Here is a 27,851-nt window from a genome sequence, read left to right on the forward strand (position 1 = left end):
GCGAAAAATATCATTTTCATTTGGAAGACAGTATTTAACTACGTTTACATATTTTTATTACGTCGTTCTTTTTGTTTAAAGATATATTTATAAAATGAATAAATTGCAATGTCGAGTTTTTCATTCTTTTTTTATAGAATTTTTTTGTTTTATTTTGACTCTCAAAATAAATCTTTGTGCTATTAAATTTAGAATCTTCCAATATGTTTACGAAAAGATTTATTGTTCCTATTGGGGATAAAAGTTTGTCATATTATAAATCTCTTGTCATATATATTACACATGTTTTTTTTTTTTACACAAAATGTGACCAGTAATATTATCAATAAACAGGAACGGATTATTTTCGATTTTAAGTTAAAGCATTGAGTTGAAAAATAAAACTGTATATTTATAAAAATTATTGATTTATTTAAAAGTTATTTATTTAACGACTCTTCTTCTCACAATGATGAAACTTTTTCTATTAAATCGTTTCAAATACGGTCATAATGATTATGTCCCAATATTTTGTTATTTTTATATATTTTTTGATTATTGAAATATAATTAAAGAAATTTGAACAAGATAGATATCTTTCCATTTATTATATCATATTTCCATGTTTATAAATCAAATGCATAAGTAATTTTTATCATTTACAAATGTTGCGACATAGGGTGTCAGCTTCTCGCAACGGGCCGGTACAATTTCATCACAATGAAATATATTTCAAGGATCAAGCTTCTCGGAGAATTTTCGGCATTCCTGGCGAATGTACTCAGCCGCAGCAGCGCGGTAGAAATTTACGTCGCCGATCCGTTGAAGAGCGATTTCCCAGCATGAACCACCTGATCCGATCCTATACGTCAACGTGTCGCGCGCACACGAAGACAGCCCATCCAAGTAAACCCGCCTCTCCAATGCTTCTCGAATTCGCGTTCCCTCACTGCTGTGACGTTAGAGTTACCTTTGTGCGAGCCACCGAAGGGACCGAGCATGTGCCAAGGAATAAATAGAGGGGTCTTGCGAGCATACAATGGGATAGAGAGACCGCGTAACGAGAGGAAAATCGTGCGGAGGGTGAATCGAAGGATCCCTCGTCACTTGGAAGGAACATTGTTATCGCCTTTGCACTCTTGCTTGAGTTTCCTCGCACGCTGCGTCCCCGTCAGCCTTTGCAGCGACACAAGAAAAATAACGTATAAACCGCGCGCGTATCCAATCTGCCGGCAAATCCGCGCGCACTCCTCGTCAAGGCGAAAAGGGAGAGATGCGCGAAAGAGGAAAGACGAGATCGATGTGGAGCGGTGTTTTTCGCAGCGAAGAAAATAAAGGCTCGCCTGGATGCACTGGAAAAACAAGCTCTTGCACAACGATGGATGTGAGTTGACCATTTCTTACCGCGTTATTACCGGTCACCGCGAACATCTCGACGTTACGGCTTGGGGGGAGGGTGAGGGGAAGAGCGGATCTTCGGGTTTAAACTTTCGAACTGTTACAGAGATTGGTTGCAACGAGAAAGATAAGAAAATATTTTCAACTGTTTCTTAGCGATTGTTTTCCCTTTTCAAAATTTTATATCATCTCTGGAATCACAAGATTGAGTTTCCAGGTAAAATTATTTCGAATAAACGCGAACGGTTAATGCATAATAATAATAATATAATCTAAAATTATATTAAATTGAAATAGTCAAAACGTTTAAATTTAATAAGGTCAGTTAGAAAATTGATATATAAATATTATTTATGTATAAGATAACATGTTCTATATTAATTTCTCAAGTCAACCACTCGAACTTCTCTCATTATACCAAAAGATAAGACACGATGTTATCTGTGTCGATTAATTTCTATGGTCCCTCGTCGTGTTTCCTTATTAAAGATACCACTAATTTAGCAAAGATTTTAGTAAAGATTTAATCAAGCCCAGTATGTGAATCGAGCGTAAAGCGGACGCGCGTAAATTTACGATAGTCGTCGGGCGTAGTTGTCGCCGGGCGAGTTTCGTCCGCGTTAGAACTGCCATTCCCACGGATGCGGAAGTATCGCCCGCGTGAAAGTACAGGAGCTTCTCCGCAACAATCTTCCCCTCGTAGAGGAAGTACGGGGGAGGGCTGTTATCTCGCCTCTTAATCCGGTCGGCAACTCCGCGAGAGAGCGGTCGTTGTAGCGCTCTAGGGCGAGCGGTATCGTCGCCGGAAATGGCAACTTTAATGTATTCGAAAAGGGTCAAACTTCGGTTGCTACTTCGCCAACCGCTCTCTGTCTTCTCTCTCTCTCTCTCTCTCTCTCTCTCTCTCTCTCTCTCTCTCTCTCTGCTTTTCTCTCTCTTTGCGAACTGCCTACGAGGACTCCGTGTCCCTTCATTACGTCAGCGGCCCGACCCAATTTCGGGGCGTCTGAACTTTCGTCTCCGAATCCTGAAACTTTGGTCGAGAGTCTCCTCAGAGGAAGTTTCGAGAGGAGACGAAACACTTGCAGCTCTCGAAAATGGCGAGCACTTAGACGTGCGTCTAAGCGAAGAAGACCTCGTCAATGTCACTGTCTGCAATTATATAGACGAATAACGCTTATTTTCTCATCCGTTTATTCGTTTTTATCTTTCTACAAGACAGAATATATGTATATACAGAAAGAAAAAATTTTTTGCTATTTTTTTTTTATTTTGTATATATATTTTTATTATTATTATATATATGTGTATATATATGAAATAAAAATAAAAATAAATAATATAGATAAAACTAAATATAATATAAAATATTTATTTTTATAAAAATAAATATAGGTAAAAACAGAGAGAGAACAACGAAATTAATTGTATAATATATATTTATGCAAGACTCGAATTATTTAATGGAAAAGAAAAATATATTATTAATAGTAATGCAATTGTTAAATATTACTTATCTTCCAATATATGGAAAATTGATAAAGCTATTTAATAAATTTGAACGGATAAGTTTAAAAAGAAAATGTAATTTTTAATTTACAATTTTAAATCGTAACCAAAATCGGTTACGATTGTGGTACCATAGATATAAGTTCGGATCCAGAATGTTAACTTTTGCAGTCGTAGTCTGTAGTTTACAGAAGGTTCGCTCCAGGCGGGAAAGGATTATCTAGAAAATCTCAAAAGGATATCTTTCAAGTCGACGATGAAGTACTGAAAAGTGCTGTGGAAAATGTAATATGTATTATTACGTTTAACAGCCTATGAAACTATTAATCTTTAAGGCTACTGTAGGACTACTATACAATTATTATAATAATATTAATATTAATATATATTCTAATAATTGTATATATCATTTATCTTGCTTTATTTTTCAAAATTTTTTTGATTTATTTACTGCGATATTAATAATAATAAATTGTTTTTTCTCGTTAATAATCAAAATTGCTGCTGTTTCATTTAATGTACTTGTAGCAGTAAATAGAGTAAGCTAGAGTTATTGTAACAAAAGTGACTTGTGTATAATGTATATAACGATGATTACAGACAACATTGTCTTTACATTCCGTGGCAACCGCGAAGTCAAGAGTTAATATTATATATATATATATATGCAAGTACATATATATATATATATATATATATATATATATGTATATATATATATACACGTACGTATTTAGTAAGGGAATCACGAGGAAGAATATAGCGTGACTATAGCACGGCAGCACCTAATCCAAACGACCGCCGTGGGCGCATGTGTGTAATGTCGTCCCGGAAGAGTCTAAGTGGCAAGTTCCGAGGTGTCGGGCCCCCGTGAATTTAATTTATAATTTTGCCACGAAATTTCGCGCCGGCGAACAATAAAAAGCGCATTAGAGAGTCCTGTCGCGCGAACGCCCGAGACTGGAAAGTGGATTATGGGTTAGGCCAGCGGCTGAGGTATGAGTTAATTAAAGGCCGTTCGAACTTTGGTCTTAGCCCGGGACGCATCCACGAGGATGGTTTCCCGAGTATTATCGCCCCGGTTTCAAACTTGGAACACTTAATAGCATCGTCGTAATATCATAAATGCACTTTTACTAGCCTTTAGCACGGACACACGAATCCGACCAAATCGTTCCATCTTTGCTTAAACATCGGCGACTGAATCGATCGTTGTTTCATTAATTTTTTTTTTTCCCGAGAAATTCCAGATGGACAGCAATTTGTGTACTTCAAACTTTATATTTATAAATTAAAACAATATTTTCTAAATTTAATTATAATCTAAATATTGAACGAAGAGTGCGAGTCTGCTAATTAGCTTCTATGCCAAAACCGAGCCGCAATTCTTGACTTGAGAGAGAAAGAGAGAGAAAGAATGAGAAAGAAAGAGAGAGAGAAAATAGTTGTATCATAAGGAAAGTTGCGCTTGGACTTCTTCCGGAAGGAAAAGTAGCGCCGAGATTAAAATGTGCATCAAAGTTCAGAGGGAAAGATTAAAGCACTTCCCAAACTCAACCGAGTAATTTCGTCCAATGAGAACTCGTGCCATGTAAAATTATACCAATCTTCTAATAATATCGTCTTACGATGCCTGCAAGCCAACATCTAAAGTGCTGACTTATTATAAATAATACAAATAGATATTAAGGTTACATTCTACATTAAAATCATCGTTTGTAATAATAATGAAAAGTAAATATAGATTATAAGATCTTAGTTGATTGCATTAATTAGTTGCAGCAAATCTTAATTTAAATTTCTGATTTAATAAAACCTTTAATATTAATAATAAGAAGATTGCAAGCAAGAAGTGCAATTCTTGATTATACTTTCTTTTCTTTGAAGATATGCCGTTTTCTACTTCATCAAACGCTTTTTAAGTTTGATATAGACTTTATGAAATATTCTATGTATTTAATCCAGAAAGATATTTTTATCAGTTTCGCACATTATAATTTCGTACTCAAGAGAAGTCAATTAAAAATTCCGCCGGTAAGACGATTAATGTTCCCATAAAACGTTTTATATACCTAAATATATGGCGGACCCTTCAACGACATTGAAGCTCCATCGATTAATAGCCTCTTATCCGTTTAACGACTGAATCGTTCGGAACAGCTCTGATATTCAGTCTAATATCCTACAATACGATAAAAAATTTCTCTCTTTCTATCGTGAAACACTGATCCTTGAAATATAATCTCGAGTTTAAAGCAATCTATACTGCTTTTAGTATTCAAATCGATCATTCTGTTCGAGTTATCGCATACGAATTAAATCTTGGTGATTCACTTCTTTATTTTTTCAACTTTTTCAATATTTCTCTTGACACAAAAGTTATTTTTCTCTTGACATAAAAGTTAATTTAAATTGCTAAATATAAATATAAATGTACAGGGTGTTCCGCGAGACTTCTTCTATTGCTCGTAAAAAAATAGATGGGGTGAGAGATGAACATAAAAATCCCATACCATTTTGTAATATTCACAATAATAATCGAGATATTAATTATTAAAAATTACCGTATTAGCCCGGTCCACCGGCAAATTCAAGGGCGCGGTAAGATACTTCCGCTCGGCTTCCGCTCATTGTTGATAGGCGCGTGAGGAATTGTTTACTTCAAACGGCAATAGCTACGCACGAGTCGCTCTCCGAGGCAACAATTCTTGTTTACGAAGAAGTACGGCGCGGTGACCCATGGCGTACAGACGTGTCGTACAGACATCAGCGAAATTGTCGTTGATTAATTTGAATAAAAGCTACATATTTCACTAAACGGCGTTGTTTATTGTCGAGTGCGGTTTCCTCGCGGAACGCGCGTTTAGTGAGAGGCGTCAGTGACCGCCGCGAACGTAAAAATATATATATATATATATATATATATATATATATATGTATGTATGTATGTATGTATGTATGTATATGTGTGTGTTGTGTATGGTGTGTGTAGTCAAATGGTTACACCCGATATCACAAAGCCTTTTTGCAGAACTTTTATAAACTATGGAGGATCATTGCTATCTTTCATGCTTTCGCGTTCGAACACGTGGATAAGTGTCGCTATCTCGTTCTGTCGCGACACTGTAACTCCCACAAGAATCAGGATTGCCGTAGATTACAATTATCCGGAAATGGCTAGGTAGAGGGGAGAGGACGGGATAGGAAGACCATACGAACTCTCTTACAGTTACCACGCGTAGGTCGAGCGACCTTTTGGAAGTGGTATCAACATCGACCCGGAGTAATGGTCGCCCACCCACTAAATTCTAATAAATATCAACGGGTTTGCAGGAAGCTATAGGGCTCCTTCGCGAACGTCCTAAGTGTTATTAATCGTCGCGCGATCCGGCACTTTCGATTCTGAGAGTCGTTTCTTCGAGGAGCAAGTTACGCCCGTGTCATTAATATCGCCTTTGCCAATATTTCTAAAAGGAATCAACTTCCGACTTTTCGTTATATCGAATATCGCAGTCATTTTTGTTGCTTCAATAACATTGTTGATAATGAAAATTTCTTGAATAATGCGTTAAATTCGGTAACATGTTTGATTAATGCATGTCATAACTTCGCTATACAAACGGGAGATACTTAGTCAGTCGAACAATGGTCCTTGCAAACAACGGCAAACAATACATTCTGGATTACACGATGCTTTTTCCACCATTGAAAGTGGCCTATTTTCCTTTTAATAATTTAGATTTTCGTATACAATAATTATAAAACTGGAAATGTACAACCTCACCGAGATCTCCTTATTACGAAAGTACGGAGTGGATACGTTGCGCCGGAATTATTACGAATGAAGTCCTTAATCTTAATAAACTTCAAGGCACCCGCCTTCCATCCGCTTTCAGCCTTCGCCTCTCTTTTGCGCCCTCCGCAGTTTATCCCCCTGTCAGTTGCCTCAGAATTCTCTCACGGGAGTTCCGTGGTGGTACCAGCCCTGAGTAAGGTACCGGCACCGCGGACTTGAAACGGCGATATGAACATTCCGGGGGACGTGGAATATCCTCGCACCGTTAATCTATTCGGAATGACGCGGATGAAGAAGATGAGGCTGAAGGTAGAGCGACGTTATATTTTCCCGTCCAAGACGCGGATCTTCGGCGCGCTAGCACACGCATGCAGTGGTGAGCAAAATTCTTCGTCTTAATAAACGTCAACGCCCACCTCTTCTTCCGGTTCCTTCGCTCTATGTTCAAGTCGAACTTCATAGGTGCGGAATGTCGTGTGCATATATGACGAAGGTGGTATTACTGGAAGTAATGTTACGTTGCTTGTAAATAGCGCAAGAAATTATGTTTCAGTAATAACTAACGAGATTTTTTTTTTTTTCGTGAGCGGGAAAAGAAAAAAAGAGCTTTTATAAATTTTTTTTAAATCAAAAAGTCTTTATGATATTCGGTAGCTTATTTTTATTGTCAAATTAAAACAATATCAGCATGAATTTCTTGATTAATGTAGAGCTAACAATATAAAATGATATGTTGTTATAAAAAAGATTTTTCTCAGCTCTTGATTATGTCGTTATATAAGATTATTTAAAGTTAAAAAAGTGCACTTTACTTTTTGAATTACTTGTTCTTTATTGTCCGCATTTGCCTATAAAATGCATATTAAAAAATAATAAAGCACTTTGAAAGCAAAATTTATATTTTTTCTGCATTGTTTGCGACTAAAAAAATGCAATAAATAAATGAATTTTTAAAAAGAATAAAAGTTTATTGTTATAGGAACTGAAAAGAAACAACTACTTCATATTTTGCCAGAGTTTGTAGTGGATTTAATAATTTGCTCTTAAAATGTTTAGTTAGAAAATGGTTTTAATAAAAAGCGTGAATTTTAATATTAAAATTTTTTATTTTAATTATTCTGTTTTTTACAAATATTTACATGTTTATATTCAAAAAAGTTATTTTCTTTTTCTTTGTCTTTTTAAATCTAACTTTCTTAAAGTAATTTAAATTTAAATTGTTCAATTTAAACATTTGATAACTTTATCAATTTCTTAAAAGAATATATTTTTAAAACCTAAAATTTGAAAAAAAGTACATGAAGAGGAAGATTTTATGTAAAAAAATCTTTTAATTATTTTCTGAACTAAAAAGCGTTCAACGATTTTAAATAACAAATACGCGGAAACAAAATACTTATTGAAAAATTGAAGAATGGTAGTATTATCGCGAGAATCTTTAAACAAAATTGACTAGAATTATACAATGATGTATTCATCCATAATTAGATGTTTTTACTAGCTGATCGACACAGCTTTCCGCAAATACACCGCCATCCTAATTAGGACTCTAAATGCCGGCGCGATAACCTCCCGAGGATCGCCTCGACATAACAACGTTACGTGCATTCCGCGCACCGGGATATCGTGGATGCGAACTAGCGTGTAGCTTCCGTACGTCGGCTCCTGTACTAAATATCATCCATCGCCCTCGAAGTCCTTCAAACTCCGTCACAGTATCCTCGTACCATTCCCGGACGTATATCCGGAGCGCGTCCGGACGCGTAATCCAATCCGATTGCTACATGCACGCCAGGAACTCTTGACGGAGTTCTGAAGCGGCCGACAATACCCAACGTTTCATCTTTCAAGAGTCCTTGCCAGTTGCTGGTGCATTAATCTCCGAAATATTCGCGAGTGATATTTCCTTGACGTTTGTGAATGACTACGCACCAGACATCGCAAATTACGCCGCATCCTTCTCGAATGTGTGTCAGCTTGTGGCCTCCTGCTGCATTTAATGATTAATCAGGTAAGAAATACATGACAAGTTGAAGTCGATGGATTTTACAATTAGCGGAGTCTCCGAAATTTGTGAATGTGAACTATTGGATTTCCGTTTAGTCTTTCGTCTAGAGTCAATACAGAATTCATCCGTTCGCTTCGACGACTACTTGAGAAACGTAAGATACTTCGCTCGACGATTTCCGACGCTCCACATAGCTCTCGTAATTATATCCCGAGATCAACACTAATTAGCACCCAGACTGCAAATTTCGAAGCGTATATTATGTATCCGGCGAGAAGTTTCGAAGTTTAATTCCGAAGTTTATTACATCCTTACTGCATTTATGCGAAATCGATCGTCCAACTTCCTCAGCATGTCATTCACGAACATTATTGTGAAAATTCGCGAAATTTTTTTCCCACCTAACTCGTTTTCTGGCATTTTGATAATATCAGATACCAAGGATAACTCGGCCAAGTTTCGAAAATTATTGAGAAAATGTCTGCGCGCTATCCGGTTCTGTACGGGCACGATCGTCGAGAGCGCCACTGTTGCGTCGGTGGTATGTTCCTCCGCAAGGTTCTCGGTAATACTCGGCCACTCGAGGGTAACTCACCATTGGACTCTGGGATTCCAGCGTACTGGAACGTAGCTCGCGCACCGCGTCCACGTCGCTCTTTGCGGTCTCGGCATTGTTTCCAAAATTGTCGAACCGCGCGACCGTATTTAACATTCGAACATCGAAATCCGCACTTGACAATAGATGCGTCAGTCGAATGACTTATACACTATCGTGAATTGAGACACAAGGGCCGCAACTCTCGCATAGCTACCCTAGAGGAAGCGATATTCCTATTTTACTCTGAAACTAATTTGTCCGAAATTGCATTTATGATTATAAATTAAAGACTAAATAACCGTGTTTAGAATCGTATTTGATGCGAAATGTCTGTATGCATTGAGAAATTTCTTTGTTCGATAATCGAATCGTGTGCGAGTAAAATGTGCGGAATGCCATTCGTAGAATAATCGGGCGCAGAAACAATGGTGATACGCTATTCAATTCCATCTCGTCGCACTCAAAGACATCCGGACCATCTGGACTTCGGGTGTGCACGGACCTGAAAGTATTATCGCCAGATAATATGCTCGTCGGTTCGTGGCTTGTAATCCCAAAAGAGACGACTCATCGAAGCGGTTCTCTCTCTCTTCCTTCTCTCTCTCTCTCTCTCTCTCTCTCTCTCTCTCTCTCTCTCTCTCTCTCTCTCTCTCTCTCTCTGTTTCTAACCATCACTCCCGCTAATCCCCGGTTCGCTCACGTTAATTGAAAACTTTGCCACTCCGTCCCCGAGCTGAGATATTAACATTCATCGTCGCGGCGCGGAGCGTCGCCTAACGCTCCATCCATTAGGAATTACACCCATTCACCCTCATCCTCAGTTCTACGTTTCCCGCCTGTGAATCCGCGAGACTGTTCCAACTCATCATCCTTCTGTCTCCGCGACCGAGATCGTCGCGCGGCTCGTCTAAGAGACGTCGCGACTTAATCCTAACCGATCTAGATACGAGTTCCGATTCTAAAACGCGAGGAACGATATCGTCGCGTCGTGTCCCTTACCGTTCTCGGATCATATCTTTGAAATGCGAACGCGTAATTATTTCTGGACTACCATCCCTTGTTGCAAACCGACCGTGAAATTTAGATGCGCGGTTTCCCGCTTGCCTCGATGACTAATCCGGCGGTGTTCTGAACCGACACGCGATTTTATCAACGCGAGTTAGATCGAGATGTTAGCGCGAGTGCGAGAAAAAGCGTGGCGATATGCTCTTTCCAGAAAGTTTTAGGAAAAATTGTTCGATGATATTGACTACTCAATAACTTATATATAAAAAAAATAATAAAAATTTAAAATTGTTTCTTTAAATTGTTTTGACCCGTAAAGTCGATCAATAGTCGTCTGCCCTAAAAGACTATTTGGTCTTTGGAATATCTCGATAATTACACGTCAGGGGACCGACAGGTAGTTATAACATAATGTGCTAAGCTTTGAACCGTAGGACACGCGTCAAAGCGGAAGCTTGATGCGGCATCATGCACAGCACCGTCTCTGCAGTGGCCTAGAAATCGTATAATGCAACAATTTTGTAAGTTAAGGGAAAATCCAAAATATTATAAAAATTCGATTTTCCGATGCATCGAACATAATAAGTTACGTAATAAATTATAGATATTCTATAACCACATGATTAATACACTTCTCTTGCTTAAACTGTTATCTTTATTTAATATGATAATATACTAATGTATAGTTTTGCGAGAATGTTGTATTTCGTTGGGTACCTCGTTGGTCAGTAGGGCGAGTTGATATATTTGACGGTAGTTTTCCTGTTGCGGAAAATCCTATTTATACGTAGATATGTGTCGCCGTGGGAAAGCGAGAATGAAAAGCTGGTAAGGGAGATTCGGAGTGAGGCGTAGGCCGAGGCAGATTGACAAAGGACATCCCTCGTGCATCCTCGGGACTCTTCCCCCGTTACGACCAGCCATAAGATTAACTTTTAAAGTGCTTTAAAGAGCAAACTACGACAGGCCAGGATTTATTACTCAATTTGATGGACGAACCAAGCGGAAAAGAGAGAAAGCCGCGGACTTAGCCACGTTCACGCGATGCATATTTCCATCTCGGATGAGAATCTATGCGGATTAAATAGATGCTATCTTGATGAAAAGAGAAAAGAGGAAAGAGACATGTAGAAAAAGCCATATATCTAAAAAGCATTAAAATTAATGAAATTATATATTACATGTTCTTTATTTAATTTGTGTTAAAAATAAACAGATTTATTTATCTTGTTTGTTTAAAAAAAAATTTACCATCAAATTCTGATGGTAAACGTCAGAGTATAAAGTTGTCAGTTCAGAGATCCTTTATATCCTGATATATCTCATATTTGCACGATATAAACATATTATAAATTCACGTTTTATACTTCATTAATTAGCTACGTAAATTTTCTACATTATAACTAATGAATATTGGTAATGAGAGTAGTAGAGAGAATTATGTTATCTAACTGAAAGTGATACAGATATTTAATTTATTTTTTATTGTTTACATTTTTTATTACGGTACAGAAGAATCTGCTGAAAAGCTCCTTTATAAAGTAAATTAAATATTTATATAATCTATATAATTAAATATTTTAATTGACGTTAGAGGAGAGAGCAATTTTATGAAATGTCAAACAGAACGTAGTAGCATTTCTGCTCAAGTCATGTTACAGATTTAACAGTAATTAGTCGTCCAATTAACGGAGTAGTAACGAAGTAGAAATTCATTCTGTATTCTGATTCATTTTCTTGATACATTCTTACTAGTTCATTTTTTTGAAATTACATAACCATATATCTATTTGAATGCTGGGGATTAATATTTATTAAACAATATGATGTAACAATATGATACATACATATACATTACAAGAAATAATTCTTTAACTAATAATAAGATTTTTTTATTTGAATATGCTTAATTTGAATTATTTTTTTTTAATTTTTTTCCCATTTTATGAAATATATACTATAATATTATTGTGTTTAAAAAAGAAAGAGAGAGAATCGCGTATACAAGTGTACAGTTAATGCAGACACGACCGCGCCTGCTGCTTTAAATTAATGGAAACTACTTTCGGAGATAAATTAATATCTGCTCGGCTACGCGCTGTATTTTATGACGTAAATAACCGTCGGCGTTGGATCGGTGTCCCGCGCGACTACTGCCGAGTAATTTATTAATTTCAAAATTTAATCTGTCGACATTTCTCATGAGTAACTCAGTCAATAATGATATTAATCTACAAATAGCAATTCCCTCTACAAGTAAGAAAAAAGTGCCATATCCCGCAATAAATCCGTAAAACGGTTCTAATTTAAATATGCCCGCCTATTTTTCTACCTACGGCTAGATTGGCGATTATTATCGCGAAATTACTTTTGAATTTACGAGTGTACGTATAAGAGACTACGTACTATTGTGAAAATAAATTGTGTGCGTTTCAGTGCTGTTAGTTCGGTTCAGCAAATTTCGCGTTCCCAATTAATCTTCATAACCCTCAATTATTCGTAGTTTTGCAAAGAACTTTTATTTGCGCCAGCTTAAAATTGAAAATACACAATAGAAAAAAATTTTGCGCTTTACAATTAACGATATAATTATTAATTTTGTAATAAGCTGAATTAATAAAATTAATCAAACGTTTGATATGTCACTTTACAGAGACAGAGAAATTGAGTACAAATTTGCAATTCAATAAATTTTTAATGCAATTCTATTACATTTTGCATAAAATCAATGATCATGTATGGTACTCTTACAACTGAATGATTTCAATCTCGATGGAATCGTTTGAAATCTAAATTGACTGGCAGCACGATGAAGGCGGATTTGTCTAATCTACTGTTCTTTGCTCGTTTTCGTCGTTCAATGAAAATGGCACGATTATCGAGAAGTGTTACGGTCTGCACTCAACAGTAATTGCCATCCATTACGGCTCGATCCATGCACAAGTGAGAAGCGCTCTCTCAAGTGGAACCTCTTTGTCTTTGTCCCGATGCGCAGAGTGCGTCTTTCCTTTCGCGATACTAATTGCCAAATGCAGTGCCCGGCATCTAATTAGCCGACTCAACTTAATTATCTTGGTATATTAGAGAAAGATATAGAGAGCTACATACACTTTGCTCTTTATTAAGCGCGCGCCGCAACTTACATATTTTAAGAATAATGTCGAAAAATTACACCATATTTAACTATTTCTAGATAGGAAACGGTAAAAACATAAGCTCTCTGATATTTTATTATAAGAATATCTCAAGATGATGAGGATGTAAATATCGATCATCAATTTGATTCAATAATTACGTATCATCTAATAAGATAAGAGTAATTCCTGAAATAATGCATGTTCACAGATTAAATTACAAATTAAAATAATAGTTGTTTGTGAATAATGAATTTTTTCTGGAAAACTTATGTCAGATCGAATTTTGCAGTTATTTCTATATTTCCAATAGGTTTCATCATATTATTGATATTTTTAGTTGAGTTAAACTTGATTAAATCAATATTACTGTTTTACATAATTACTTTTGATACTGCAATATTTATCGTTAAAAGAAAACTCTCAAGTTATTTCTAGATTGAGTCTTTTGAAATGAGAATCTGTGAGATTCTTCAATCTTGTGTATTTCTATTTTGCATCAAATCGTTATTACCTTTCAATTAATGTAACCACTTGGCTGGAAATAACCGACGTTTGTTCTTAAACGATCAACGGATTATGAAATAAGGTGCGCGCGGTCGCACACGAATTATTCAATCTATCAGGGAATGTGCCTTCAAATAGAGAGAGGAGCTTCTAATTACATTTCCACTCAATGTCAATTAGAGCATCAAAGATCTAGGTCATAACCTATCTACAAGAACATTCCTTGCCATGAGAGAGAGTCCACTTTATGTCGTCGTCCATATTCCGTATAATCTGATTGCCATACCACTTGCTTTATAGTTCCGACGCGCCTCCGAAAGGGGAATGGAGTTATTAAAAACGATGAATAGAACATGAGAAGATTGGAGAAACAACAAAAGACAATAATGGTATCTTTAATAATATATAGTATAATAATAATATCTTTATATTAGATAAATACAGAAAAAGTGTAATTCAACAAGGATATAAACATATAAAGCATAATACACAAAATAGATGTAAAATAAATTCTGTAATATAAAAATTCTGTAATATAAAAATTAAAACAGAATCTTTATATATATTATAAAATTATGCATACATTCTCGCGTGTATGTATGTATGTATTTATATAAAGTAAAATGTGAAGAACAAGAATAAAAGAATCTTAGCATTTCGTTATTCCAATTACATAATTATTGATTCGATTGTTTTTAATTAAAGTAAAATACAAAGTGTGATAATGATAAAAATAATAAAAAGAAGAAATAAGCAAATTAGAAATAATTCAACACAGAACTCAATATTTATGATATAAGAAGAGAATTCATGTTGAAAACGAGCGACAGATGCGTCGGCTGCGAATTCGTCGGCTCGGCTGAATAAGCGAATCTTTGTGATGAAACTTTCAAAGGAATAAGCGAAGGCATGAACGAAGCGTTAATATCGCCAACGGGGATGCGAGTTAATCGATCTAAAATTCATGGAAATCCGAGTACGGATTGCATCGGCTGCGAACTTCGCTGAAGTATCGTTAAATGCCTATTATTTGTACGCCAGTCAGCAATTTGATATCTTGCGCGTCATTAATTACTGACGAGTGTCGCCTCTGAAAGCCCTCGTCTTTGCTTCGGCATAAATGCCATCAGCATTTTCGTTACCGTGTCAATGGCCGCTCGGCTTTTAGCCGGGTTATTAGCAACGTAGCGACTAGATATAATCTAATGACTGCCACGAAGACTAAATAACAAGATTCGCCTTCTAATCCAATTCGCCTTCTACCAACCATCTTCAATAACGCACGAGCTGAGAAGCTATTATCTGTCATAAAGTGCCTGCTTGAACATTATATCAGAGATAAAGGAACGTGTGCGCTACAAATCTGATTAATAATAATTCTGGCATACAATTCTTTCATACAAATTTCGGATGATGATACTGCATTTGTATAAGTGTCATAGATAAATTTAATCGACGCCTACTATGATTCCATATCGTTTCTTTTAATTACGCCGGTCTTTGTCTCTTCATTACGTTGCGATTTTCCTCATACACGTGACACCAATTCTTGTGGCGGAGATAATTTCATAGATTATTTGACTATGTTCCGCTTATGATTCGATCGCTTTGATGTGCACCGCGGTCCTAATTGGGGCAATCTCGTTCTCACAAGTTAGAGATAGTGGGCTAGCTTTCGAGGGAGACAGTCGGGGAGGCTAAAAGCGAAAACCAAATCTAATGAGCATCGCACGGCGGACGCGGAGCATAGCTTTTCATCGTGCAAATCGATATATAGCGAATTGATTCTACAAAGCGCTCGCTTACCTTTACAAAGATGAAGGCTATTATCAGTTAAGCGAGTTACCGGTACTATGAATGGATGGATGTACATACTGCCAAATCCCGTTCCGTAGTATGGACGTCCGTTTCGGACTACAGTCGAGTTATTAATCGCGCATTAGTCACTCGCATTTCATCAGCTAAGCTACGGTATTTCCACTCGAGCGTGTCGAAGTGGAAAAAGGCCATAGCAAGCAGATCCGCCGGCTTTAAAGACCGTCCCAATCGATTTTCGCGGTATGAGTTTAATGTGCCGCGACCATGATGTTACTGATGAATTTGAATTTCCCCGTGAATTGGAAATCTGTTTGAAACAAGAAAGTAAGTGGTTTCAGTGGTATTTGCTTCAATCCTCTGGAATTACGATACTGTTATAAATAGATGCCGACCCAATTTATTGCCGAAACATTTATGAAAAATGAACAAACTTTAAGTTTTAAAATAAGCGAAGAAATGAATTTTTTTATATCTATTATGTAAAAATATAATGTTTTATTTTATTGCAAGTTGCATAGCAATAAAAATGCCAATTTTAAAAAAATAATTCTGACCAAAAATGCTGTGATATATAGAGTCATGATTGGACAGGAATTTACTCCGAGTTTACTGTCCGAGACAAGAAAATATATTGCGGCTGATAACGATTGAATGTTTCTCCATCTTTTCTGAACTCGTGACATTTGTCGAGACAATTTAATCGATGACGAAGAAATGATAAGAAATGATAAGTAAATACGAAATAAGGATCACTGTCACCATCGAGCATCCTCGACGAATAGTATTGCCGATTGACCTCAATTGCTGATCAATTCGTCCAATCCCCCATTTGATTTGGCGTCGAGGGATGAATTCAGGAACTACATGTAATATCGATTCTGATTCCATAGTACGAAACGGAACGACATGGATCATCCACTCGACAAAACTAAAAGTAAGGATCAAGGTTTCCTAAGAAAAATCAGATTTCTCCATCCTTCTTCCTTCTTTCTTTTCCTCCCTATCTCATCATATAGCCGTGGCCTTTGACGATTATTTGCCGCAAAAAAAAAATAAAATGTCTCCTTGGGATCGTTCGATAAATAAAACGGGTGAATGAGGAAAATATAAGAGAGAGAAAAGAGAAAAAATGAGAAGCAAAGCCTTAGAGAGAAAAAATACTAAGTTTACGGAAAGAAAAAAGATATGACAGTCTTTAATACCTCGTCGCAATGGAACACCCGATCGGCCATATTGCTGAGGTGGAGAAAAAAAACACTCTTCTTCGACACGCTACTACTCTTTTAGCTCAATCGTCGCGTTCTCTCCTATGAAGGAGATGATTCGGAAGTGCCGAAAAGGTGGCCGATAAGGAGGCTGGAAAATTGAGAGGGCGGGGGGAAAAGGTAGGGGACATGGGTAGGCAGGCAAGTTAGTTTGGCTCTCGTACAAGGTGCTTGGCATTCCGAGCCGGATCCGCTGAAATTTAATTTCTAGATTCGCTCTCGTCGAAACCGGCCGGAGTCTGCTGGCATAGAAGCACCGGGGGTGAGTCATCCGGATGGAGTTCCAGAAATGAAGCAGCCAGATTGCCGGGTACTGCAAGCGTAACGCGGCATTTCTCGACATTGCGACGTAAAATCTCGTTTCCGTAGCGATTGTTCAATTCATTTCGCTGGTGAAGCTGTTTTCACGCAGGTTAGCTTTCGTCGCGCCGGCTCTCGCAACATTAGGCTAGTTATTATTAAGTTCTCACTGAAATCTGAGGAGTAGATATCCATTTATTGAGATATTTTCATGTTCAATTATTAATGATAAGAATTATTTCCAGAAATTTAAGAATCTTGAGTATGCTATGATATTATTTTTCCTTTTTTCTTTTTCCCTCCAAAGGCGGTAATAATAATAAAACTATTAACGCATTTATTGATACAATAATTGTCTAATAATTGTCGAATTAGTATCACACACATATACATACAGTCAAAACATAACTAAGTTTCCAAATTTAACTCCACGAATAGGAATAAACTTTACAATCGAAGCCAAAATTTGGGAGCGTGAAATATGCAAGACAGCTCGCCGTGCGAAATTGGCAGCGATAATATTAACCAGCAGAACAGAAAATAGAGGAGAGGGGATTCTGTTTAACTATGAATGAGAAGGAGAGGGGAAGGACGTCCTAATCCCTTGACGCCTAATGCCGGGGCGGGATCGTATGTGGCTTGACGCTAATTAGATGGACGCTCAATCGACTATGACGCCCGTCGAGTGGACGTCACGGGCGCACGTCACGAAATAATAAAGCAGGAACTGCGTATTCTGTCAGTCCGCGACGGTGGGGACCATCGAGTGTACTCCGGCAAAGTGCATCAGGAATAGCGAGCCTGCTATTGTCACATTACAATAGAGCGTAATCGCCGCCGAGGGATCCGTCGCGTGATATATTGCGAGGTTGGCAAATCATCGCCATTGGCGATCACATAATAGTGGTATCGATCTTCTTAAATGTAATGCGACCAAGTAATGTTACCAAAGATATCATCGCTATTGTTGATATCCATCACATTGTCAATCCTTTTATGGAGTGCATTGAACGCAATCTATTAACCTATCTGGTCGGGATTCGGGATTTGATTAGGATTACTTCCTGCCTTCTAATTGGGTTTATTTCGCCGACGGCGTCGACGCACGCGAAAATAATAAGCCGAGAATCACACGCTCCGTCAATCCCTCGGCTCGCGTATTCGTCTCGATGCAATTGCACTCGAGCATTGTGCGACGGCGGCGGCACTCCGTCATCGGCGGCCTGCTGCTGACGTTTAATGGCCACGACGGCGGCTCGAGGTAAAAGGGGGACATTATGAGAGGAAAGCACGTTCAGAAGAGAGGAAGAGATGCGTGGGTCACTGTGCGAAAGGAAGATGAAAAGTGTAAGTGGGAAAGGTGGGAAGTTTGTGTAAGAGACCATAGGAAGAAGAATAAAAAAATAAAACAGGGAGGAAAGTCTATTTATTATTCTAGGGCAAATCCTGTCTGAAGAGATATAATCAGATGGAATATACAGCAAAGTAACGAGAAATTAGTTTAAAAATCTTAATGTATAGTTGTACAGATAAAAACAATTAATCAAAAAATTGCAATTTAATATACTCTTTATATTAGTTCTTTAATTAAAAAAAGATTAAATATGCAGGATATCAAGAAAGAATTCATGCAAAACATTTATTAAACTAACTAAAAAAATCTAATATGGATTGAAAAATTGTCAAAGATAGAAATGTTTTTTTTGAATTTTTTAATATTGAGAATGATACTTGTTTTACATGAATATATATATATATATATATATATATATATATATAATTTTTTAAAATTTAAATGAGTTTTTTTATATTTTGCATTAAGATCTTATGAATACTTTATGAGTTATTTTATATATGAAATGTTATTTTGTAAAATATTCAGTCTTTGATTATCTTATCTTAATATACTTTTATAATGTAAAATGATGAAAAAAATATTTATGTAAAAAATGACACACATTTTCACACAAATATAAGTCACATAATAGAAATTAAAATTAAATTTATTTTTATATGAATATTTATTACTTTATTGTTTTGAATAAAATTGTTTTATAAAATCATAAAATAAAAAACATAGTTATATGTGTTTTAATAGATCTGCAGTTTAGATAATCTCTTCAATAAACTTTATTCGCTAAAATAGTGTGGTATAATGGATGATATAATGTGGATTAATGAATAAAATACATAGAAAAAGAGAGAAAAGGACGGATTTAATGACGAGCGAAAAATTGAGTTAGAAAGAGAGACCAAGTGAGTAAAGGGGAGAAGGTATGGACTGGGCACGTGAATACGTGTATATGTATTAGAAATCAGGAGAGCAAGTGGAGTATGTGTCAGCGACCAACATCACAGGATGAGAGTGACAGAGGGTGAGTGGGGTGTGGGGGTGCGGCCTGTCGAATTCCATTCTCGTCGTCGCGAGAGGCGATCGAGTTCGCATCGCGCCGTGCTCTCGTATGCGAGCCGCGTGACCGGATGTCACGTGCAGGAATCGCTTTCCCCGCGATTCCAGCTGTCAGGGCGCGTCATCATCCGGATGACATCGAGGTGGCAGGGAGGGACAAATATGTGCGTCCTTGTCCATATCCGTATCGCGTTGCGAAACCGGTTGCACGCACACGATTGTTTTAACATCAATGCTTTCCTCTTCCGAGAGAGGAAGAGAGACGAAAAGAGGATCAGAGAGGGAAGGGGAGAGGCGATTGTTCCGGTTATCCGCAGCACGCACTTAGTCGTCTCCGACTAATTGAGCCTGTCGACTAAAGTGATGTCTTTGATGGATAAAACGTTTTTGTTTCTCTATCCGTCAACCTAATCCTAAACGAGTGGCTTATAGAGACTAATTTTTTCTGAAGCTTGTTGTTATGCGCGAAAGTAGAAGTAACAAAAGTTAATGGTTTTGTTGAAATTTTTATTTACACTTTCTACATAACAATATTATACTACAATATTATACAATATTACTTGTCTCATCATGTGCTTATATCCGAGTTTTTAATGCAAAACCGCAATTTCATTAAAGTAAAAAAGAATCACATAGCGTTTCGCTAAGTTTTTCAGTAGGCTGTTTAATATTTACGTATTATTTCGCAAGCGTTATCTGTGTATTAATCAATTTTATAACTACCGCATTGGATTCATTGAAACGTTTGATTTTGATCTGCGGCGAAGTTTAATGAATATTTATTTGTTCAATATCGTTTAAACAAATAATTTCATTTAAACAACGGGAAAAGTTTTGCATATAAAAGCGTACATGTACAGCTGTATTAGTGAGCATTATGCATTGATATTATCGAATTGCGATTCACGGTTCATCTTTTATCTCACAAAATATTTAATAACTTACATTATTTGCATTAATAAGCGTTTTAAGTATACACACTGACTGATATCGATAATATTTATACGGATAATATTGACAAATATTTAATTTATCAAATATACGATTAATATTTATATCAATGCGATTGCAACTGTCATTTGTAAATGCATTTGATATCATTATCCGTACTCTCGTGCACGCCGTTGTTAATAACTATAATAATAATAATAATAATAATAATGACATTCAATTAACGTTAAGATATTAATTGTGTACGGTTGATATCTATGTCACGCACCGACTGGATCGAGGAGGCCTTATCGAGGCGTTCGGGCCGTATTCACGATCATAAGTGTCATCAGTAAATGTCGCGACCATCGTATTAGCCCCATCAGCACCATCGATCGTTGTCAAAAGCTGAAAAAGTACCGGGGAGAAAACAAGCGATCGGGTTGAACCGCCCCGGTGTTCCTGGCTCTCGAGTTAATCGAGGGTGTCCATCAGAGCCCGCGTTTTCTACTGTCGGCGACATCCGCGCGTGTCGTCGTGATATCTCGCAATTAACCCCGGCGCATACATACGTACGCCCATACATATATATATATATATATATATATATATATATATATATGTATGTATATTCAGGAGAGGACCTCTCTCCTCCTGGTATCGATGGCGATTGACATCTGTCCGACACTTCGTTCGCAGGTAGCCACTCGGCGGATCGGGCTTTACGAGGGCTTTTGCGCGATCGCGGCGTAGTGTTAATAATCAGGTTCCAGGAATAAACCACGCACACGAGAGAGTGCACCCGGCAATGGCCCTCTTTAGCGTGCAGTTCTCTCGATACAAGAGATGCATCGTCGATACGATAGAAAAAAAAAAGCGTTATTGACAGTGCGAGCGAGCCGGCCCATTGCATTGAATTAACGTTTCTGTGCACCCCCCTTGGCACAAGAATTAAATTTCATATTTTTACCCCCGACCACCGGATCGATCGACAGGGAGAGGAGAGAGAGCTCCGGGGCTGATAGAAACGCCAATTAATCTATAATAGATTGCTCGGCACCAGCGCGATGCCGTGATAGAAGCTGCCTTTATCAAATAACTACGTCCTGTCTCTTACGTCACGATGGTTTACGGTTCAGTGAATATCTGCATAAAAGAAAAAAAAATATTGAAACAATAAAATTATTTTAGAAATGTACTTTATTCAATTTATCGGAATTGTTTGAAAATTACAGGCAAGTATATACATTTGTTTTAGTCATAAGAGATAATAAGTCTAGGACAAGAAGGAGGAAAAAATTAATTGTACAAATTGCACAAATAATTCCGATGGAACATCCAGTTATCTCCGGACTACTATCCCATTGGGTATAGGCAATGGTATAAACGTCATTCTGAATGAAATACGAAATACAGCGGCCGCTACGCTTTCACGAGAAAATCGCTCTCGAAGGCTAGTGTGTCCGACAGTAAAATGACTGGACTACTTAAAATACTCGCCGCCGTTTATTGCCGCTGTCGGGCGAAACGATTTGTTACTTCCTGTACTTGTAATTACTTTTACACTTCCTGAAAAGCGAGTAACGAAGTAATACGATAGTTTTGCCTCCGTATCTCCTACACGCTTCCGGAAAAATCGCTGGACGGGATTTCAGAGATGCTCCATCGTGTACATATATTTTAATTTCCATTATCCTTTTCTCGTGCCTTCGATTAAATATGAAGCGCTAAAGTTGCGGGTGGCTTTGAAATCGATAAAGTGATTATTAAAGTTGCATATATACTTGCGACGTGACGGCGAGAATTTTTAATTAGATCCTAAGCTTAAATTTGTTATTAACTACATATAATGAGGCTTATCGGTCTTACCTGTGAAGTTTAGTAATTAGGTATGAATAAGTTTATAACGCATGCCTCTGTAAAATATCCCGTGTTTTAAGCTTATCCCCATGATCTTCTTTTCTAATCCGAGCAAAAGGCGATTAGCAAATATATAATTTTAATAAGTTTAAATTAAAATATTCTTTTTCGATTTCTAAGTGCGATACAACAAATAAAATGCTAAAATTTATATTTTTTCTCTGTTCTTTTTAATTTATATTACCTAGAGATATAGAGATAAAATCATATATTTTAAAACAAGAATTAAAACAAGAATTAAAATTTCGAAAAAATTATATATTCTATATGTTTTAGATATAGACGGAATATATTTTTTTTATTTTATTAAAAAAAATGAATTTTTGAAAAAAATTAAATTTTACAATCTTAAGAATTATAAATCATCGAAAGAAAAGAGGAAACTGCGATTTTCCAGAGTAGATGGATCTGATGGATCGATCGCGCGGTAATAATTGCTGACGATTTCAAGCGCCACATGCAATTTCGCGCCGATGATACAATTCCACCTTCCGTATTCGTATTGACGATTGGCACTTACACGCTATGGATGAAACTGAAAAGGGATCGGAAGGTGACAAGTAGCAATGGTACTATTCCTGCAACGTCTGTGCCTAACAATAGGTTTTTGTCCTGGTTTTCTCAATACATACGTCTCTATCTCGCGTGTCTTCAATGCTTGACGGATGGCCGACCATTTTGCAGCGAATTTTCTTTTTTTCTTCTTTCCCTCCTTCCTTCTCTCTCTCTCTCTCTCTCTCTCTCTCTCTCTCTCTCTCTCTCTCTCTCTCTCTCTTTCTCTTCTTTTCCTATATGCTCTTTCTTCTACACATGTTTCCTTTTTTCGTACAGCTTCCGTCTTTTTCAATTTTTATCTCACTCTTGAATTCTCCCGTTCTCTTTCATCTTCTTTTTCCCTCGCGAATACTGGGATCCTCTATATTTTTCGCGAACTACTTTTCTTCTACTTTATTAATATCGTCACCCGCGTATATACCTTCGTGTGCAACTTGGGCAAGAGGCGGATTGAGCCGTACAAACGAGTAATGATGGTGAAAATGAAAAAAAGTTCCCTTGTTTAGGGATATAAAAGCGCATCATTCTTTTAAGGCTCCTTATTTCTGTATTGAAAACTACGGAAAAATGCAACGTTTTATCCGTCATATTGTTTGAAGAAGCAAGCGCAATCTTCAACAGACATACAACATTTCAGTATTGAAAAATTTGTCGCAATCGTATTCGCTCATTTGTTATATCGTCAATTTATTCCAATTAACTCATTATTGACAATCAGAAAACGGGATAAAATTTTTGAAGCTTTACCGTATTAAATGTCGCGTGTTGCTGACTATTTTAATACATACGTTATCTAAGTTATTATTTATATATCGTGGAAATGTAGGTTATATATTCCAAACGAGTTCTCTTAATATCGACGAAACAAAGTTCAGTCGGGACTTACAGCATTCTAAACATCATCTATACAAAATTTACTGACATATGGGGGACTAACCCAGTTTTCAAGACGTTAAAGCGTCATAGTTAGTGAAACATGCCGCAGTGCTGAAAATTTTAACAGGTCGCATGGGTGACCTACTTGGAAATAATAGGGAATCACGAAGAGGACGACGACGATCAGTGAGCGCGCCTGGCAAATTGCTTAGGTAAATTTCCAATTTTCCGCCATTGGCAACGGTGACGCTCAATCTCTGCGCACCGGCCAGAGTACACACTTCGATGTAATCGAATCGAGATTTCATAAAGTCCATCCTGGGCGGTTAATTGCCAATTGATCTGAGGGTGTCCCAATTTTCATGATGTTGTTGATCACTTGTTATTAGCCGATTAGGCTTCCCAGAAACTATGCTCTCTCTCATCTAACGAGAGTTAATCGAATGATGTTTCTAACGACTTGTACTCAACTCTAAGAGCCTCACGTAACGGTCCGATTATGTCCAACTCTGCATTAAGGATCAATAAGCCATTCGACTTGATAACTGGATATAATGTTAGAAAGCGATTAAAGACTAATGATTGCATTAAGCTGTACAAATCTTAATTCTTTTATTGCAAAATTATATTTTTATATGTGTGTAATATACTAAAAGATGTATGTGTGTAATATACTAAAATAATATTTTACTTATATTTATACTCTATATATTTTTAGCATAATATTATCTTCTAAATAATAATTTTTATGAATCTTTAAACTAATAAAAATTTACATAACTTTTCTAATTTGACGTTGATTTATATTTACGCAGATGACTGCGTATATTAATGAAATTTACATTTTAAATTCACTTTTTATGTAGCATTTCAGAAATAAAGTAAATAAAAGTAATAGTAAATAAAACTTTTTCCGTTTAACTCTTTAGCACAATTTTATTTATTATAACAATTAAATTATGTATCTGTTACTTGATACTTTTACTTTAAACAATAACAATGTATTTATACGTGTCTGCAATTTTTCTAATCGCGTTATATAAATGCGCAGAGAGTAGCAACCATCCATTTGTATAGAATGGCACAGCCAATAAATCTTTTTTGCAAGAAGAAATTTCATTTCTGCTACAACTACAAAGCAGCCTTTACGACTTAGATTGTGATTACATCGGTTACACGCGATATCTTCTAAGAAAAGAAAGATTTACATATTACACACATGAATTAGCAATGAATATAAGCTCTTGGTATAAAACAGTGCAACTTAATTGATAAATTTTAATTTAAAACGTCAAATAAATTAATTAAGAAATTTAAATATAACTTACTAGTAACAAAAAGAGTAAAATTCCTTAAAAGTCCAATGCATAGTTAAATGAGTTTGGAAAAGTGTCATTTTAATGTAATACATATATATTTAATTTTTATTTTAAATAATAACTCATTTTAGTTATCAAGTATTCCGTAATATTATATAACCTTTTAAGTAAAATTTTATATGATTTTATGTAATAAAATAATCTGTAATATCAGTAAAGTTCTAATTTTTGTCAGATGTTTCCGAATGTGGATTATTTTTCTTATGAACTAAACTAACTAATGTTAATTGAATAGTTTCTGAAACATTCTTAAATTGAACTTAGAAAATATATTTGTATGAAAATGAAAAATAAAACAAAATATTTCTATTTTTTTATAAAATATTAAAATATATGTATATACATCATCTTTTATTATATTCACATGTATTACTCGTTTCCATTATATAAAACAATAGGATTTACATTTGCATTAAAACTTTATATCAATTAACACTTGTTCAAAAATATCGGATCTTTTTGTGCGAGAACAATTTAAAATGATATCGCAAGGCATGCATATATTGCATGGAGGTTCAAAGGATCGCTTCGTTCGTTATACGCGAAATAACGAGAACGATTCGATCAACGAAACCGTTTCTTTCACGAATGAGTCTAATTGATTGGAACCATGCTATCGTTCGCTCTTTGATTTATGACTTCCGTTGACCTCGTTGAGGAAACCAGGAAACAAATTGTTCGTGTCTGACGTTACATCACGAGCAACTTTCACACATGTAATTGTTATTCCGTAACGTATGGCAATTAATATGTCCAAACTTGTATGGTATCTGTCCAATAGATCTCTTTGGAGAATTTAAATTGATATTGATTAATTAGTATAAGATATCTATAATTCTGGTATTTATTTTTTCAGTTTTAATTTAAACGTTGCTTTTAACATTCATGGTTATATTTATAATTGTCTGTTTGATTAAAATGTGAATAGAATGTGATTTGCAAATCAAGATTAGTTTGGAAATATATTTACGTAAAATTTCTTATATATATATATATGTATACGTATGTATAAATAAAAACCTTATTAATTTAAAAATGATCACTTCCAATCATATCTTAATACAATAATTATTTGCGCTCCAATTATCCAAAATTAAAGTATAATATACATATTTTAAATATTATTCTGATGAAGGAAAGTAAAAATTGCCACTTCATTTAGAAAAATATTACATTCTATTTTAATTAACAGATTTTAATTTTAATCTACTGATGTATGTGTTGCTTACTTAAGCTCTATTACTCTATTTAGCATTTTGAAGTACAGGTTCATGTTTTCCGTGATAAAAATGCAACATATCGTAACTACATTTAAATCCAAAATGATGCAATATTTTTTTCGGAATATGCTTGTAAATGTCAGAAAATTCTAACGATAATAACAAGCGGAATTAAAAATACAACGTTAATCGTTGAAATCACTTGTCAGTTGTGGAATAAAAATCCACGAGTGATAATACTCGCGCTCATCGCAATTTTATCTCACTGCTATCATCCTTTTCCACATTTCTGGTTTTTATTCCTCATTTGAAAACAGCTGCCTCGCACCTCTGTTCTCAATACGCAAATACTGATTCGTTGGCATCTCTTAAAGCGCACAAAAGACACATCCGTGATCCGCGTGGTCATATTTGCATCTTTGTTTTACATGAAAAGCTGATTTAGTTGGGAAGTAATACCATAAAAAATCCGCTCTACATTGTTTAATATCCACACACGTAGAATCCACGTCCAACGATCCTGGCGCGCCTCCGGTGTTTCCTGGATGGATCCAAAGCACCGGTTATGAATACTTGATTTTAGTAGCTCGAACATAACACGCTTATTATATCAACACATACCTTAATTAGACGACCCACAATAATTGCCTCTTCGAAGCGGCTATTCGTATCACGAATTGCGCATACTAACATCCCGCCGGAAAACTGTACGCGTGATTATTATTATTTTTCTAGTATTATAATATGAGTATTATAATATGACACATGTGATATATTTCTCTCTTTCTCCTATATATTTGGAAATTTCTAAAGATATGTGAAAAATTTTATATTAAAAATTATTACATATCACTATATGGAAAGCTATAAATAATAAATAAATTAGTGGACGATTAATAAAGAATACTTATATAAATAATTAAGATAATTAAAAAATTAAAAAAGTGTTAAGCAATATAAAATATATAATTTAATTTAGGATAAGAATGATAATTTAAAGCATTACATTACATTTTGTAATAATTGGCATTAATGATCATTTGTTCTTGTTTTTACCTTTCTTCAGAAATGTTTACTGCTTCATGCTAAAATGTTCCAAATTCTGGGCAAAGTGTCCTATCAACGCAACACCAAATGCAATTGGGATCGACTCTCTTAGTTACTATTATAATTACAAATGATATTTTGACAGTCAATCAGAATCGGTCATTATTGGCAAAATGTGTGCCGACTATGTTTCCTTC

The 27,851-nt window shown here is 35.9% G+C and overlaps 1 protein-coding gene and 1 long non-coding RNA gene across 5 annotated transcripts in view; one reads left to right on the forward strand and one right to left on the reverse strand.

Moving 5' to 3' along the window:
* LOC105423285 (agrin) overlaps positions 1-27,851 on the forward strand; it is a 433,811-nt gene that overhangs the window by 151,423 nt on the left and 254,537 nt on the right. The gene's annotated exons all lie outside the window — the stretch shown is intronic.
* Positions 23,298-27,631, reverse strand: LOC148935937 (uncharacterized). Its single transcript, XR_016139765.1, has 2 exons — positions 27,229-27,631; positions 23,298-27,148 (listed from the first exon to the last, which is right to left on the reverse strand). It is a non-coding gene; the product is annotated as an uncharacterized LOC148935937 (long non-coding RNA).

The sequence above is a fragment of the Pogonomyrmex barbatus genome, unplaced genomic scaffold (assembly GCF_055798465.1).
Source record: "Pogonomyrmex barbatus isolate J1 unplaced genomic scaffold, ASM5579846v1 scaffold3, whole genome shotgun sequence".
In the NCBI taxonomy this organism is placed as follows: Eukaryota; Metazoa; Arthropoda; class Insecta; order Hymenoptera; family Formicidae; genus Pogonomyrmex; species Pogonomyrmex barbatus.